Genomic DNA, 17,687 nt, shown 5'->3' on the forward strand with positions numbered 1-17,687 from the left:
CTTAATTTACTGACCCCTCTTCTAGATTTACTCAAACCCATGTCCATCGAGTCAGTGATGCCATCCAACCATCTCATCCTCTGTCGTCCCCTTCTCCTCCTGCCCCTAATCCCTCCCAGCATCAGGGTCTTTTCCAATGAGTCAACTCTTTGCATGAGGTGGCCAAAGTACTGGAGTTTCAGCTTCAGCATCAGTCCTTTCAATTAACACCCAGGACTGATCTCCTTTAGGATGGACTGGTTGGATCTCCTTGCAGTCCAAGGGACTCTCAAGAGTCTTCTCCAACACCATAGTTCAAAAGCATCAATTTTTCGGTGCTCAGCTCACGGTCAAACTAAGACTGAACCAGCAGTTTCTGGCTTGTGTCTGTTTTTGAAACGGCTTTATTTCATTTCCCTGATTAGAAAAGCAATGTCTGCTTATAGTAAAAAATTAATATAGAAGGTGAAAGTCACTGGTAACCCTCCCCCTTCTCAAAGACACCGGCTGTTCACAGTTTAATGTCTGTATATATTTTTGTCCTAACACCATATTCTTTTTAAAGGTCATCTTGTACAGACCGTATTTACTGAGGCTGTTATATTTCGAATCCCAAGTTGACTCTAGCTGAAAAGAAAATGGGAAATGGCGGCTGGGAAATGAAGCTCGGGGTGATAGGAAATGGAGCAGGTGGCCTTTCCTCCCTGGGAACCCCCCTCCCAGGGAGCAGCCTGGTGCCTTTGGGATGCCGCTGCATGCCAGCTGAGGGCTGAATGGCGGGCGGGCAGGCAAGTGCGGGGAGAGAGCCGGGCCCCCGGGAGTCAGGTGTCCTTAGGAAGAGCATGCTGAACCCAGCAGGGGTGCGGGCACCCTGACACACCACTCATGGCTGGTGGGAGAGCTCTTGGCAGCCAGAAGGGGAGTCCTGAGTCTCACGGGGCTTGGCTGCCCCGAGGGGCTCTCCCAGCTTGGGGCCCCGGGAGGGGCTGATCTGCCCACTGCCAGAGGAGCGGGAACGCCCTTTTCAGAAAACCCCAGAAACGCAGGGGGAGGGCACGTCTTACCCCCACCTTGAGCAAAATACACTGAATCAATGGAAAAGGTGGGGTGCAAAGAGGTAGAGAGAAATCTAGTCTCAGAAAAAAGCTCCCACGGCCCCCAGGACTCCCAGGCTCCCTGGGGATGGGGGGGATAGAGAGCCTGACGCCCTTCATGGGTTCTTAATGCTGTCTGTGCCCTGAAACGGGAGCCAAAGGTCCCAGACATCGGCTTTCCTGCAGTCTCGGTTCCATGGAGGAGAAAATGTCTTTCTCCATCAGTGACAGGATGGAGAAGAAGGAAGGAGGAGAGGATGCCCCCGGGCCAGCTGTGTGTCTCCCGGTCGGGGCAGGGAGGAGGCCGGGGCACCACTCCCTCGAGGCCGGGCTCACGCCCACCGCCTCACTTGGTGTCCCCTCATCTTGGCCCTCGATCACTCATTTCCAGTCACGGGTGTTCTGGGATCACGCGCAGGTCTGATCTGGGAGCATGGAGGTGTGCCATGGTTTTCCGGGAGAGTCAGAGCACCTTGATAGTTATGAGAACAGGGTCACTGAGACCTGGGTTTAAGGCCCACCTTTGTTGTTTCCTCACTGGAAGCAAGTTTTACCCTCTTTGAACCTCAGTTTTTCATCTGTAAAATGGGTGTGCTAGTAGCATCCTAACAACCACGTGAGATGGTCCCTGTAAAGTGCCTGCCCCAGTGAAAGCTATGGGAGCCATCTTTTATTCCTGTGATAAAATATAACTAAGGACATCAGTATAATCTCGTACTAAATCTCAGGCTGATAGAAGGTCTGGAGAAAACAACTAGGAGTGGTCAGTCACTTATTTTTTTTCCCCTCTAGAATCTAAGAGCCTTAATGACTAAGCTGGACTGCAGACTCCTAAGCCAAGAACCTTGACGGGCTGGTTCACAGTAGGGTCTCTAATGCCCAGCTTGGGCCTGGTGCCTAGCAGGTGCTTATAAGCAGTTGTGGGAGGATGAATATGTGCCCAGGGAAGGGGCAGAGGAGCTGAGAGGTGATCCCCTAGGACCCTGCCTCCCCTCTGGCCGCTGGCCTGAGACCCGGCTTCTTGCCTCTGCTTCCCCAGCAGCCCAAGAGCGGATGGCCCAGTTTTCTCCATCACCGTGTTATGCCACAAATGAATTTCAGGTTGGTTGGATCCAATTTGGCTCCTGAGCCACAAAAAATAAAAGACGTATAATTAAAAAACAATAACAACAATGGAACAGAAGTTCAGCTATCAGAGTTGATTTTTCTCAGAAGTTGATGATGGGGAAGCTAGTGCAGCCTCACGTGGTTCTGGAAGCTGCACCAGGCGGGGAGCAGGTGCCGTGGGTCCTGCCTCCCAAGCACATGCGGTTTTCTGGGAGGGGCCGGAGGTTGGGTCCTCTGCTCCCCGCCAGGCATCCGCACCTCCCACCGATCTTGCATCCCTGGCAACCGGGCTGACCTTTGTCCCTCGTTGTCTTCTGCAATGTCAACTCTCCAGTCAGCCTTCTGCAGCCCTGGCCTGTGCTCCTCTAAGATTCACTGCAGTTCTCTGCCCCCGACTCCTTCTGCAGCAAGGCTCCCCACCTGCTCTGTGGCCTCCTCGGAGAGCACAGACCCAGCAGCGCAGAGCTGGGAGGGCCCTGAGGAACACGGGCTCCCGCCCCGCAGGAGAGTCGATGATCACAGTGGGTTACGGCACACTTACCATGTGCCTACATCTCCTTCTCCTCATGACTGCAGAGTAGGTCCTGTCATGGCCCCATTTTTATAGATGGAGAAACCGAGGCTTAGAGAGGTGAAGCACCTTGTCCAAGGATAACAGCCAGGTGGTTAAGCTGGAGAAGACTGTGCTAAGCACTGCGCCGCATTGCAGCTGGAAATACGAAAGGCGAGGCACAGCCCGTGACTTCACGATGCTCACAGCCAGGGCAAGCCTGGAACGAGGCTGACTGGTTGTCAGAGTGGACAGACGAGCGGCTGGATGGACGGATGGATGAATGAATGGATGGACAGAAAGCCAAATTTGGGGACACAGGAAGACAGGCAATGAAGAGAGGCTGCGCGAAGATCTCTCTGGGCTTAATGTGATGGGCAACCAGTGAGCAGTTCTCACTGGCCCTGATGGTAACCTGCTGTGTCCTCAGGGGTACACGTAACGTCTCTGAGCATACTAGTCTCATTTGTGCAATGACGGCTTGATCGCCATAGTCTCTAAATTCTCACTGGACTCCAATGTTCTCAGATTTTCTCTGTCTCTCACCTCCAGAGTTGGGAGATTCACGCTCATACTGGAAAGCAGAGGTAATTGTGTGGGTCGTGGCAGTGGACGAAATTTGAATTCTGACTTGCTGAAATTCGCAGAGAACAGCGATTAAAAGCTGGCAGCTGAGAGCTGGACACAGGTTTCTTTTGTTCATGTCCATAAATACTGTTTTTTTCTTAATTAACAGCCAGCATTTACGAATCAGGCAAATTTTCAATTTCACTTGGAAAACTGAAAGGTAGGGCAACCCAGGCTCCTACTCCCAGAGTGAGTTAGTGGTCAAGAGCCAAGCTTCGCCCCGAGTCAGAAAGAGTTCAAGTCCCAGTGCTGACCTTTTCTAGCTGTGAGTGTTTGGGGGAAGTTACTTACACTCTGTGCCTCAGTTTCCTTATCTGTAAAATGGGGATGATGATAGCACTTACCCCAAGCTTTGCCCTGAGTCAAAAGGAGTTCAAATCCCACTGCCAACCTTTTCTAGCTGTGAGTTTTTTGGGGAAGTTACTCAAACTCGGTGCCTCAGTTTCCTTATCTGTAAAATGGGGATGATGATAGCACTTACTTTATAGGGTCATTGTGAAGACTAGATAAGTTAGCGCATGTCGAGATTTAGAATAGTGCCTGGAACTCAGTGAGGGCTATGTCAATATTGCCTTTTCTTATTGTGAATCTCCCCCCAAGGCTATTATCCTGCTAAGGGCTGCCAAAACCAAATTCCATGGACTGGCTGGCTTACACAACCCATTTTCTCATGGTTCTGGAGGCTGGAAGTCCAAGATCAGGGTGCTGGCAGGGTTGGTTTCTCTTGCAGACAGCTGCCTCCCTGCTGTTTCCTCATGTGGCCTTTCCTCTGTACATGGGCATCTCTGGTGTGTCCTCCTTCTTGCAATCATACCAGTCCAGTAGGATTAGGACCCACACTGAAGACTTCATTCAATCTTAGTTACCTCCTTAAAGACCCTATTTCCAAACATAGTCACACTAGGGGTTAGTGCTTCAACTCAGGGGACACAATTCAGTCCCAACGGCTGTGGTGGAGCATCGGCCCAAGGTGAACAGCAGCTGCTTCCTCGGACAGGATTGTTTTTTCCTACTTACAACAGTCCCAGCTAGGCTGACTATGCTTTGTGGCTGGGGTTCCTAGTTGGAGTGGTAAGGAATCCGCCTGCAATGCAGGAGATGTGGGTTCGATCCCTGAATTGGAAAGATCCCCTGGAGAAGGAAATGGCAACCCACTCCAGCATTCTTGATTGGAAAATCCCATGGACAGAGGAGCCTGGTGAGCTATAGTCCATAGGGTCGCAAAGATTCGGACACGACTTGGCGACTAAACAGCATCAACCCTTCGTGATTTGCTTAGGACTGAGGGGGTTCCTGGGGCTCTAGTCTTTCAGTTTTAAAACGAGGCAAAACCCAGGATGAGCTGGACACACAGCCCACTTCCTTCATTTATTCACCTGCCTGGCCCTTGAATGTTGACCTTGCCTCGGAGGGACACCTGGTCATAGGAAGGCTGGTGAGAGGCGAGAAAAGAAGAGTGCCCTGGGCTTCAAGGCACAGATGAGTTTCTTGGCCAAGGCGGGGAAAGGATGGAGCCCTGGGACTCTGTGGGAGCCTGGGCAGCAGAGGGTTAAACCTGCCTTGGGAAAGAACACCCAGCAAACACCAAGGGAAGGAACCAGCAAAAGCATTATCATGATTAATGTTATTTCAAAGACTTAATTTTTCCCCCCTCTTTCAGAAATGTTTGTGCGCTGTTGTGCTGAGTGCTCTTTCTTGATTCTGAATGTCCTTCCCCCTGGAGTAATTTGGAACAAGGTCACTGTTTAGCAGGCGGGCCTCCTTGCCTCTCATCTACCTGCTGGCGGCCCTGCCAGGTGGAGGGGCTTGGAGCCAACAAGAGGCAGACCGATGGAGGAGGCGCCAGGACCGGTCCTGACACTTTCAGGGCCAGGCCCCCTCTGGCTGTAGCCTAACCTCGGCTCACCTGGGACACACACAGTCTTTGGTCCCAAGGGGTCGAAGTGGGAGAGATCTGGGGTGAGGATCAAGATCTATGTTCTGGCTCTACCCTTTGTTGGGCTTCCCTGGTGGTTCAGAGGATAAAGAATCCGCCTGCAATGTGGGAGACCTGAGTTCCATCCCTGGGTTGGGCAGATGCCCGAGGAGGGGATGGCAACCCACTCCAGTCTTCTTGCCTGGAGAATCCCCATGGACAGAGGAGCCTGGCAGGCTACCGTCCATGGGGTTGCAAAGAGTCGGATATGACTGAGCGACTAAGCACCCCTTGTTGTCTGGGAGATTTCCCACGACTGTTTCCTTACCTGCAAAGTAGGGACAAGAATGGTATGTCCGCTTCCAGATGGATGTGTTAGCTCTTAATTCTGAGAAGTTCAAGCGCTCCTCCACTTCAGCGCTGCACACTGACCCCCTGGCGTGGGCGAGCGAGGCAGCCTCAGAATTTCTAATAAGTGTTCAGGCGCTGCTCATGCCGCTGGCCTATGGACTGCACTTTGAATGACAGAGGTTGTGAAGATGGAATGAAATGTAAGTTCCTAGCATCGTAGGAAGTGCTCGAAGTACTACTTATCACCATCATATCATCACGACCACCATTATTATTGCCTCATCTTCATCATCTTTATCGCCAGCATCAGCATGATCTTTATCACCACTGTCATCATCATCTTCATGGGCTGGCGTCGTTACTGGAGCTTATCTATGCTTTTTCTTGCTCCCATTCTCCAGGGAAGGTAATTGAGACCCAGAGCTGGTTTGAGACTTGTACCAGCCAATTTTACACAGAAGAGAAGTTCCCTGGAGTTGAGGGCTGTTACACTGAAGTGGTCAAGAGCCTGATGGTTAGAAATCAGGAGACTGAGGTTCAGGTCTCACTCTGTTCCTTGTTAATTAAGCCTTTGAACTTTTACAACAGATGGATCATGACCTTAAAGACTATCCAGTTTAACTCCTTCCTCTAAGGTGTCTAATATGTGGGGACACGGAGGTCAGATAGAGGAGAAGATACACAGTTAAGAGTATAGATATTAGAAGTGGACAGTCTTGCATTCAAATCTCTTCTTCATCACTTGCATTACCTTGGGCAAGTCACTTAATCTCTCCAAGTCTCAGTTTTTCCACCTGCAAAATGGAGTGTGATAGCCAGGTTCCAAGATGGCCTCCAATGAACCCCACCTTCTGCTATTTATACCCTTTATCAGTATCCTTCCACATTGTACCAGGTTTGGTCTGTGTGACCAACAGAACATGTCAAAAGGGATGGCATCCACTTCCAAGGTCAGGAGACAAGGTTATTAAAGATGCGGAGACTCTCTTCAGTTTCTGTCTCTTCCTTCCACTCGCTCTGGGGGAAGCCAACTGCCTTGTCCTGAGACCACTCAGGCCCACGTGGTGAGGAACTGATACCTCCCAATGGCCATGCGGATGAGCCTGGAAGTGGACTCCCTGACCCCCTTTGGACTTTGTGATGGGACAGCAGCCCTGGCTGACTGCCTGCAGCCTCATGGGAGACCCAGAGCCATCCAGCTAAGCCACTCCCAGATCCCTGACCCCCTGAAGCTACAGGAGATAATCAGTGTTTGTCATTTTAAACTGCAAAGTTGTGGAGTAACCTGGTACACAGCAGTGGGTAAATAACACATGGGGACAATGTTGTCTGCCTTGGAGGTTTGTTGTGAGGATGAAATTCAGGTAAGCACTTTGCATGGTACATGATGCGTGTTGAAGGCTGTGTGAAATGTAAGACAGCGAGAGCGTGAAGCAGATCTTTGACAGCTCCAAGGTCACATAGCAAGGGGGTGACAGGGCTGACGATCCTGTGGCTCCCAGATGCCCAGTGTTCACCATTTGTGTCCCCTGAGGCTTCATGACCTAGGTGAGCCCCGAAGGCTTTGCCAGAAAGGGAATGGCGGGACTAGGGGGTGCGGGGGGAGTGGAAGATGCGATGGTGCTGGTGATGGTCCTGGGCCTCTGGGAGGGAGAGCAGCTGGGCTATGTGCAGGGGGTGGGGCTGGGCACGGGAACAGTGTCTGGGTGCATGCGTGTGCGCATGGATACATGCGTGTGCATGTGTGTAACGGCATATGTGGATGTGCACATGTGCAAACACATGCAAGTGTGTACACTTGTATGCCCACACGTGTATATGTGCGCGTGCATGTGTGTGCTCGCGTGTATGCGTGTGTTTGTGTGTGTGTGTGTGTAGGTCACCTCTGAAGACCCTTCAGCTCAAGAGCGGCTGATGATCTGATTCACTGCTTGTTTCTGGGCCTGCTGTCTGTGGAAGGCTCAGAAAAACCATGGCAACAAAGAGACAATTAATGAGCAGGAATGGAGGAGACCAGGGACTAGGGCATCTCTGAGGTGACAGAGAAAGAGGCCCAGGAGGAAGGCCCACTGGGGCTTGTTTCCCTGGCCCTCATGAGGCTTCTTGGCAGAGAGATACCAAAGGGGGTCAGAGTGACACATAAGCCCCCGGGCCTCCAGTTCCACACTCCAGGCAGCCCACGTTCTCAGTCCCCACCAGAGGGCTCCCTCGGGTCGTCTGCTCCCAGATCCTGGACCTGCGGACGTTAGAGGCTTTGTTCCTGGGCAGCTGCCCATGGCTTCCCCCAGCTTCTTAGAACCACGGAAAATTCCTAGATATTACGCATTGTAGAGACAAGCATAATGGAGGCACAGAGACGTTAAGGAACCTGCCTCAGGTCACAGAGCAGGCTGTGACAGACTCAGGCCTGGAATCCAGGCCTCCTTGCTGAGCACTGTCTCCCAGGGTGGAGCCTTTGGTGGGTATCCTCGGACACCCTGGTCCAGAGGCCTCTGTGTGCACAGCCCCCTCTGGCTGGGAGACCTACTGCCAGGAGAGTTGACCCACCTTTGCCCCCTTCCTGGACCAGATGGGCCACCCTCTCACCCCCATCTTATCTACCTTTGCATTTCCACAGGGAACAACTGGAGAAGACAGTTCTGGGGGAATACAAAGTCTGCCAGGTTTGAGTCTAGCATTAACATGGGCAGCTGGGTATCAGGTTGGTTGGAAATAGAATCAGGAAAAAGGGTCCCTGGAGGACTGCTGGGAATCAGCTTGGCAACTGTCTCTTCTGGCTTTTCCCTGACCATCCATCTCAGGGATGTCTCCTCCTAGCCAGATCCCGCCTGCCATGTACCAGGAACATCTGAGAGAGAGTGTATTGGGAGGTTCTAGAATGTAGAAGTGGGTTACCAGGGTCTCAGTTATGTACTCCATCACAAAGAAAGGGAACTGGTGTGCATCTGGAGAGACTGCTGGTACAAGGCATTGAGTGAAACCCTTGTACACCCTTAGCTTCCCTTCTCATCACACCTGGGGTATGAGGCCCCATGTTATAGACGAGGAAGCCGAGACTTAGAAACTCTAGATTACTTTACTAAGGTCACCCATCTTCTAAGTCGCAGAGCTGAGATTTGAAATCTAGATCTGTTTAACTCCAAACCTGGCCTATTTCCATCTCTGATATCTCTCTGCGTACCCTCTACACCCACTGTGTCCAAGTACTAGTTTGGATAATGGAGACACAGAGGTAAATGGACTATGGGCCTTGCCCTCAAAGCACTCACAGTTTAGAGAGTATAGTAGGTATTGCTGTGATGTTAATGCTGCGTAACAAATAGTCCCCCCAAATCTCAGTGGCTTATAACTCTAAGCAATTACTGCTCTTGCTCACAGTGGTTGGGTCAGCTGGAGTGGCTCTGCTTCAGGCTGCAGGGTGGGTCCAGTACGGCTTCCCTTGTCTCCATCTTCTTCTAACAGTGGCTACTTAGTATGCTTCCATGATTGGGCAGAAATATACGATATCCTCTAAGGCTTCATGCTGAAATTGGTGCACTGTCCTGCTGCTCAAATTCTAGGGCAAGTTACACGGCCAAACTCTGCACTGATGGGGCGGGGAAATTTTCCTTTTTCACTTAGTGGGAGGCACTGCAAAGTCACAGGGCCAAGGCACAGACGTCTAACTTTCTAATAGGGAAGCAGGAAGAAGAGGGAACAAGAATCTAATCATCTTCTGGGGGAAGACAGACAGGCCTGTGATGATAATACTGCACTGCATTTCATCAAATCTAAGAAACCATTAACTGTAAGACACACCATTAATTTATGTACCACCAAGAAAGAAAAGTGGCTGCCAACTGAAGTATGACATGATGCTTTCTCAGCTCACTGTATTTTTTTTTTATTCTTATGGAAAGAGCTATTTGATACTTACGTAGACATGGAAGTGACAGCAATATGGACAGCTTTGATCAGGTTTCCTCCTGCACGGGCTGTGACAACTGTGTCACCACAGCCATTGTCCAAGGAGACTGTGAGATGCCATGGATTGCAAGACACAATCTGTTTTTATGTGAAAACATGTGGGTCTTAGAATCGATGAAATGAATTGTTTATTCATGGTGAACCCTTGTCCACAAATGGACACTGTGCTAGATAGTTTACGTGGATAAAACACTTGTGCCTTATGACAACCCAAGGGGCAGTTATCATCCGCATTTCAGAGGTGGGAAGAATAAGGCTCAGAGTAATCAGTAGACAGCATATTAAAAAGCAGAGACATTACTTTGCCAACAAAGGTCTGCCTAGTCAAGGCTATGGTTTTTCCAGTGGTCATGTATGGATGTGAGAGTTGGACTATAAAGAAAGCTGAGCACAGAAGAATTGATGCTTTTGAACTGTGGTGTTGGAGAAGACTCTTGCGAGTCCCTTGGACTGCAAGGAGATCCAACCAGTCCATCCTAAAGATCAGTCCTGGGTGTTCATTGGAAGGACTGATGTTGAAGCTGAAACTCCAATACTTTGGCCACCTGATGTGAAGAGCTGACTCATTTGGAAAGACCCTGATGCTGGGTAGATTGGGGGCAGGGGGAGAAGGGGACGACAGAGGATGAGATGGTTGGATGGCATCACTGACTTGATGGACATGGGTTTGGGTAGACTCTGGGATTTGGTGATGGACAGGGAGGCCTGGCGTGCTGTAGTTCATGGGGTCACAAAGGGTTGGACATGACTCAGCGACTGAACTGAATCAGTTGTCTTGCCCACGACTCACAGTTAGCAAGTGGGGGAGCTGGGATATGAACTTCCAACAGTCTGACTCAAGACAAAGTGGTTAAGAGGGCAAATAAACTGTATCTCAGTTTCCTCATCTGTAAAATGGGGCTGCTAGAAGTAACTACTGCATAGGTTGTGAGACATCTATTGAAAACAGAGTGAAGCACGGAGCACTCACAACATGCTGGTCATTCTGACAGTACATTTTGCCCTTCTGCAGGAAACATCAGTATAATAAAAGTATGACTGAACTAAGAGCTAAGGAATATGGGGGCCCAGAAAAGCAGACCAGTAGCTTAATGATTTGGGGGGATTGTCAAATTAGATATGAGAACATAAAAAAAGAGTGTATGATCCATGCTGCTGCTGCTGCTGCTGCTAAGTCACTTCAGTCGTGTCCAACTCTGTGCGACCCTATAGACGGCAGCCCACCAGGTTCCTCTGTCCCTGGGATTCTCCAGGCAAGAATACTGGAGGACACATTTAGTTACACAAACACAGTTGTTTACCTACCGTGTACAAGCAGTACACAGTGACTGAATTTGAAGCCAAAAATTGGGGGAGCTAATTTTTAAAATTTGAGTTACAATTTATCTTAAGTTAAATGCACAGATATTGACCGTTCCATTTGAAGGTTTTTCACAAATGTAAATGGCTGTGTTACCACTGCCCCAATCACACTAGAGAATATTTTCACTACCCTAGAAAGTTCCATTGTATCCCTTTTCAGTAAAATGTCTCTCTCTATCCTGTTTTTAAAATTTCTGTCATTGTAGATTCAGTTCAGTTCAGTTCAGTTGCTCAGTTGTGTCCAACTCTTTGTGACCCCATGAATTGCAGCACGCCAGGCCTGCCTGTCCATCACCAACTCCCGGAGTTTACTTAAACTCATGTCCATCGAGTCAGTGATGCCATCCAACCATCTCATCCTCTGTCGTCCCCTTCTCCTCCTGCCCCCAATCCCTCCCAGCATCAGGGTCTTTTCCAATGAGTCAACTCTTCGCATGAGGTGGCCAAAATATTGGAGTTTCAGCTTCAGCATCAGTCCTTCCAATGAATACCCAGGACTGATCTCCTTTAGGATGGACTGGTTGGATCTCCTTGCAGTCCAAGGTTCTCAAGATTCCTGTATTTGAACTTGAATAAACAGGAGCATACAGGATGTTCCGTTTTCTATCTGGCTCCCTTCACCCCACAATAATACCTAGAAGATTAATCCCTGTGTTAGTAGCTCCGTCTTTTTCATTGCTGGGTGATATTTCACGGCTTGCTGGCTATTCACAATTGCCCTGTAGTTCTAAACTCACCCTTCTTGCCTGCGGACTGAGAGTGAAGCTGGGCCCTTTAAATTTTCCCCCGGTCACACAGCAAGCTCAGCCTCAGCCTGTAGTGGGCGCCAGAGAGGCACAGGGCCCCTCGCCCCGCCCCTGGCTCGCCCCGCCCCCCGGCTTCACGCGCGCGAGGGCCTCAGAGCACGTGCGGCGTCTCCCGTGCGCGTGCGCGGCGTCTCCTGCCCGGTCTCTGCGGCCGCGTGTAGCAGCCGGCACCCTGCACCCGTTTGAGGGAGGTTTTGTCGTGGGGTGACTCTGGTGAGACGCCTCCTGTGAGCAGCCCGTGTGCCATTCCTCAGGGCGGACTTCCGGTGAGCCCCCCAGGCTGGATTTCTAGCAAGCTCCGCGGGTGTGCGGCGCGGATCAGCTCTCCGCCAGAGCCACAGGCGTGCCCCTTGGTGAGGTCTGGATGCCTGCGCTGGCGTGTGTGAGGGCACTGCTCTGGGGCTCTGCTTTAGCCCAGGGGATTCTCCGGGGGTTTTACCTCAGCTTTAGGAGGGGCTCTGACTTGGGGGCTCTGTCTCAGCTCTGGGGGGGAGGTCTTCTTTGAGCCGGGGCGCTCTCACCATTGAGGGTTCTGTCTCAGCCTGGTGGGAGGTTTGTTTTTGGGGGCTCTCTGCTCCGTATTAGCCCCGGGATCAGGGTGCTCCCCCAGGGCTCTGTATCGGCCATGGTTTGGGGGGCTCGTTCTTTAGGGCTTTACCTGAGTCCTGGGGGGCTCTCTCTGGACTTTCACCAAAGCCCTGAGGCGCTCTTCCCTGGGGACTGTATCAGCCCTGGGGGTGGGTGGTGGACGCTTTGAGGCTCAATCGCTGCGCTGTGGGTTGTGCTGCTGCTTATAGCTGCTGTTCTCACATTAGCTATGGTTCTTTCTATTAGCCAGGGTTTGTTGGTTCAGCCCCCTGTTACAATTTAATAATTCTTCATTTGAAACATTCCCTGTTAAAATTACTGTGTGATTTCTTTTTCTCAGTTGGACCCAAACCAATATAGAATTGGTTTCAGGAGAGAGAACAGGAGATTGACCTGTAAATATGAGATTTATGGATTAGTTTCCTCGTGTCTTTGGGCTTGAGCATGAGCCCTTGCTAATAGGAAATGGAATGTGGGTAACCCAAGGCGTGTAGTGGCCATACAATTAATGGAGATACCACGCGTGGTAGATTGAGATAAAGCGCCACTCAGGCACATTACTTGGGAGCCTGAATGGTACTGGCCTTGACTGTTAGGGCAGTAATGATGGCTATAAGGACTGTGGGGTGGGGTGGATTCTTTGGAGGGCTCTTGAGTACTACACAGAGGAAAAAACAAGCTCAGGTCCATTAACTGTCTTCTCATCTGGTGTGAGAACCAGAGAGCTTCCATGACAGCCCCTTAAAGAAGCTCTTATTTCTTGCAGCCCCAGGGCTGATATTGCTGAAAATAAAATAAAAAATTTAATTGTGCTGGTTGCTGAATTAGAACCACAGTTGAATTCACAGCTTGACAAATTGCTCATGTGGAAATTAGGGCATTAACTGGGAAAGAAGGGGGTCCTGAAACGTGGGGTGGGGAGTCTGTAGGACCCAGATGAAGCTGATGGTCTCAGACTCCCAAGTGGCTGTGAGCACCCCGTGTGGGTTGTGGCAGTTTTCCTTCCAGTGTCTGAGGAGGCTGTTCTTCCTCTGCTTAAAAACCAGGTGATAACCTCAGCGGAGGCAGGTACCTTGAAAGGAGATGCCTGTTTCCCTTAAGATTCACCATAATCAGCCTCTCTTGTCACTAGACTTTAAGGGTCAAATCTCAGTCCATTCCTTGGTGGCTGGGACTCAATAGGACCTATGAGGGAAAATACAAAAGAATTGCTGTACTTTGCTTATATATATCAGCAGAAACGTGGGACACATGTGTGGGTGTTTATTATAAGAGTTTTTGACCCAAGAGGGCAGGATATCACAGTGGATTGGGCTGAATTCATTGCTGTGGATGCCCTGACTAGAGATTCTGGGTTTGATTATTAGCATGTGCAGCAGAGGGTGGCTCTGACTGTTTACTTGGTTGACTCACTGAAATCTGGACTTGGTAGTACAGTTAATGGGGTTTTATGTGGAAGAGGGAATTCAAGGGCTTGGGGAGACAGAAATGTTGGGCTGGATGTATTACATGAAACCTGCAGTTTCCAGATCCAAGTTGATTCACAGACCTGGAAGCCCTCTGGAGGCCAGGTCCTGTGGAAGAAGGAGCCTGCATCATTGCCACAAGTACTTGCTGTAAATATTCCTCCAAATCTGCCTCACAGGGACTGGCAGCCATTTACCAGAATGGCTGTGCATTGGGGCACAGGAAATGCCCACATGGTTCTTAAATTACTAGGCACAGGCTCTGAATTCACACTAATTCCCAGGGACCTGCAGACCCACTGTGGCCCATATGATAAAGTGGGGGCTTATGATGGGTAAAAGAAAGAGTCTTGGCTCCCGTCTGACTCACAGTGGACCTGTTTGGTCCATGGACCCACCCCGAGGTTATTTATGCAGTTTCTGAATGAGTATGTGGAATAAGCGCACTTTGCAACTGTTTTGTTTTCTCGCCTTTCCAGTTATATTTCACATGCAAGTTTTTGGAAGCTAGCTTTAAAGTATAGTCTTTAGGCAACAATATTCCATGGAACTGTGACTGAATTTGAGGCGTAATACAGTCTTATGACTGTGGGGCTGTTGGTTTCATTTTATGGAGAGAGTGAGAACTTTGCTTGTAAGAAGGATACCTGTGTCTTCTTAGGTGGAGATACAGAGCTGTGTTGTCATACAGGGGTTTGGTTCCACGTGAGAAGGGCTCATGTGGAAGCCGAGTCATCAAAGAGATGGGTATGCTGGATAAACTCACCCTTCTTGGCTGCGGACTGAAAGTGAAGCTGGGCCCTTTAAATTCGCCCGCCTCCCCCTCGGCCACACGGCAAGCTCAGCCTCAGCCTGTAGAGGGCGCCGGAGAGCCGCTTGCCCTGCGGGGGGGGCCCCCCTCCCCCCTCCCCCCTCCCCCCGGCGGGGGGGCTCTGGCGTGCGCGTGCGCGGGCGCCTGAGCACGTGCAGCGGCTCCAGTGCGCGTGCACGGCATTTCCGCGCCGGGTCCCTGCAGACACGGTGTTGCAGCCGGCACCCCCCGCATCTCTTTAACGGCGGTTCTGTCGTGCGGTGACTCTGGTGAGACGCCTGGTGTGAGCAGCCCGTGTGGTGTTCCTCAGGGCAGACTTCCGGTGAGTCCCCCGGGCTGGATTTCTAGCAAGTTCCGCGGGTGTGCGGTGCTTTCCGCCCGAGCCACAGGCGTGCCCCTCAGTGAGGTCCGGGTGCCCGCGCTGGGGCGAGTGTTGGGCATTCTTCCATAGGGGTTCTCCTGCCATCTTGGGGAGCTCCTCTTTGGGTGCACACTCGTCCTGGGGGACGGGGTGCTCTAGGGGGCTTTGTTCGGTTCAGGTGATGGTGGTGGAGGAGGCAGTTCCTCAGGGTCTCTGTGTTAGCCCTTGGGGGAGTTTTCCTTGGTACTGTTCTCTAAAGTTCTCTTTCCTTCTTTCTAGCTAGGCCTTGTTAATGCAGCCTGCTGTTACAGTTGATAATTCTTTATATGGAACTTGCTCTGTTCACATTGCGGTGTGCTTTTTCCCTCCTGTCGGTTGGAAAGCGATATACATTGTACGTATAGATCATAAGTTTGTTTATCCATTTTCATGTTGATACTTCCAATTTAGGGCTCTTATGAATAATTTGCCATACATATTGTCAAATGGACAAGATTTTCTGTGTGATATGTTTTCATATTGCTTGTATGGATAATCTTGAATCAGTTCCATTGTGAAGGCCAGGCTATTGAACTTGAACTTTGGAGGGTGCTGAGGAATTACTGGGAGTTTTATGGTTTTTTTTTTTGGTAGCAGTGATGGGATTCAGTGTGGGTCTTAGAAGGATTGCTTGGCCCTGTGTGAGTTGTGGGGGCACCAACCTTTAATTCCCTGAGATGAAGGTGGCAGCTCAGTTTAGTGGCTGTCTTCTATTTGTAAATCTGTGAAATGGGAATGTTCTCATGCATCTACAGAATTGTTGGCAGGACTGAGTGGGATGATGCCCATGGGGCCTTTGGCATGGGGCTGGCATGGGGTTGACGTGCCTGGGGCATTGTAGCCAAAATGCTGGTTTTGTTGGGTGTTTAAGCCGGGGTTTTCTGGTTTCTCCCTGGCACGAGCTCCCATGTGTCCAGAGATGGAGCCTCGAGGGGCGGACAAGGGTCTCAGCACGCTGCCCAGAGGCACCTCTGGGCCCAGAAAAGGCAGCGCTCCGCTGCCCGCTGCTCCTCAGTGCCTGGCACTTTCCAACACCTTCTTGTGGCTTCCCTCTGGGGAGTGGACCCACACGGTGGCCTTGTGTTCTGGGCTCTTTGCCCAGCCCCTTGACAATCACCTCAACTGGCTCCCTGCCAGCCTGAGCCCCGAGCCTCCGCACCCCAGCAAGTCAAACGGCCATGATTAGTCAAATAAAATTTCCATCTGTTGAGGAATTTTCAAGAGTTATTACTGGCTATAAAACCGATCGGAGGAGAAGGATGGCTCTGAGGGGGTAAGTGCCTCTAATTGTGCGGTAGTGACTTTTAAACAAGGTTGCAGATGTCCTTATCGCAGGGATCCAGATCCCGGTGGTGGGCCAGGCCGGGGGGCTGGGCTCTGCGGGCCTCCTTCACTGCAGAGGGAGGAAGAAGAGGGCCCTCTGCATTCAAACCTTGGGGGTCGTGGCATTTCAGCATGATCCTGGATGCACAGTGCAGGCGCTTAATGAATGCACGTTTCTGCTTTCTCTGCTTCCCTCAGTCTTCCTCTGGGGCCTGAGGCAGGCTCCTGGTCAGAGGCAGCAGTCTTTCTGGGCCAGGGTCCCACTGTAATAGACTCAGTGTGACCAGCAGTGTATAACACCCCTGGGCTTCCATAGCTTCATCTCTGAAATGGGACAATTAATTACCAAGCATCTGTCCCAGAGGAACACCGAGAGGAAAGGTGTTTGAGAATGTGGGCCCAGCCTTGTTCTCTTATAATATACTGCTCTGCTCTGGTGCCTGGCTCATTTTATCCCCTCCGCGTCTGGGGTTGGAGGTGACATCTTTCGTCTTGGATGGGGAGGTTTGAGGTGGCTGAGGGACTCCTCTGAAGTCACCGGGATGCCAGGGCCTCCTGAAGTCCAGCCCCCTTCCTTCGTCCTGCCTGAGAGACTGAGAGCAAGACTGTGCTCTGGGGGCAAACTCAAGTTCCTGCTGACTGGGGTGAGCTGGCGAGATCGGGGGTCTTGCTGAAAAGGATTCAAATAGCACTGAGGGTAGAGATAAATTACCCGACCCAGAGAGAAGGGTTCCCAGGGTCCAGACCCCCAAAGGCAGGGCTTGGGCCTGCGACCTGAAGACACACAGCCCCTGGCCTGCTAGGCCAGAGGTCTCTCCGTGGTCACTCTCCATTCCTCCCTGGCCTTCCTGCCCACCTTCTGGTCAAGTACAAACTCGCCTGCTGCTCCCTCTGGGGCCTTTTAAAATCGGGGGCACACGCCCAGACCCACAGCCGGCAGCGCTTTCTTTCCTTAGAGCCGGTTGTCAAATAGCTGACACCTGGGCCCGGGAGCCGTCGGGACTCCGCCCTCGCTGGCCCTGGCTCTGGTAACTCTGGCGCTGGGCCCCTTCCCCTGCTGGGCACTTTGCGGGGGCCTCTTACTTGGAGTGTCTGGAGTTCGCTGGGGATGGAGGGGCTGATGCTGACGTGCGGGGCCGAGCCCTGTGGTGGGGCCTGTCCTCAGGGACGCCTTCTCCCTGAGTACCCTCCCCCCCCGCCCCGCCCCAGACTGGGTGTTTCTACAGCTTGTTCCTTTGGGCCGCTGGCGGCTGGTGAGGGGGAGTCCGCCGTGCAGGGCTTCTGGCTCAGCGGCAGCTCCGCGTGATCTGCTGCGTGAACCCGGGGCTCGGTCTCCCATCTC

At 51.4% G+C, this 17,687-nt stretch overlaps 1 protein-coding gene across 4 annotated transcripts in view; it reads left to right on the top strand.

The window, feature by feature from the left end:
- The first annotated feature begins 11,828 nt into the window (after positions 1 to 11,828).
- The window catches only part of ACTL8 (actin like 8), a 75,727-nt gene continuing 69,868 nt past the window's right edge, over positions 11,829 to 17,687 (top strand). Inside the window, exon 1 of one of the 4 annotated variants that reach the window (XM_043445405.1) lies at positions 11,829 to 12,110. The gene's annotated coding sequence lies outside the window, so the exon portion shown is untranslated. Of the gene's footprint in view, positions 12,111 to 14,741; positions 14,945 to 15,010; positions 15,029 to 17,687 lie in introns of those variants that run through there. The other 3 variants (XM_043445407.1, XM_043445406.1, XM_043445408.1) reach the window with 3 other exon arrangements.

The sequence above is a fragment of the Cervus canadensis genome, chromosome 24, assembly GCF_019320065.1.
Source record: "Cervus canadensis isolate Bull #8, Minnesota chromosome 24, ASM1932006v1, whole genome shotgun sequence".
NCBI classification, from domain to species: domain Eukaryota; kingdom Metazoa; phylum Chordata; class Mammalia; order Artiodactyla; family Cervidae; genus Cervus; species Cervus canadensis.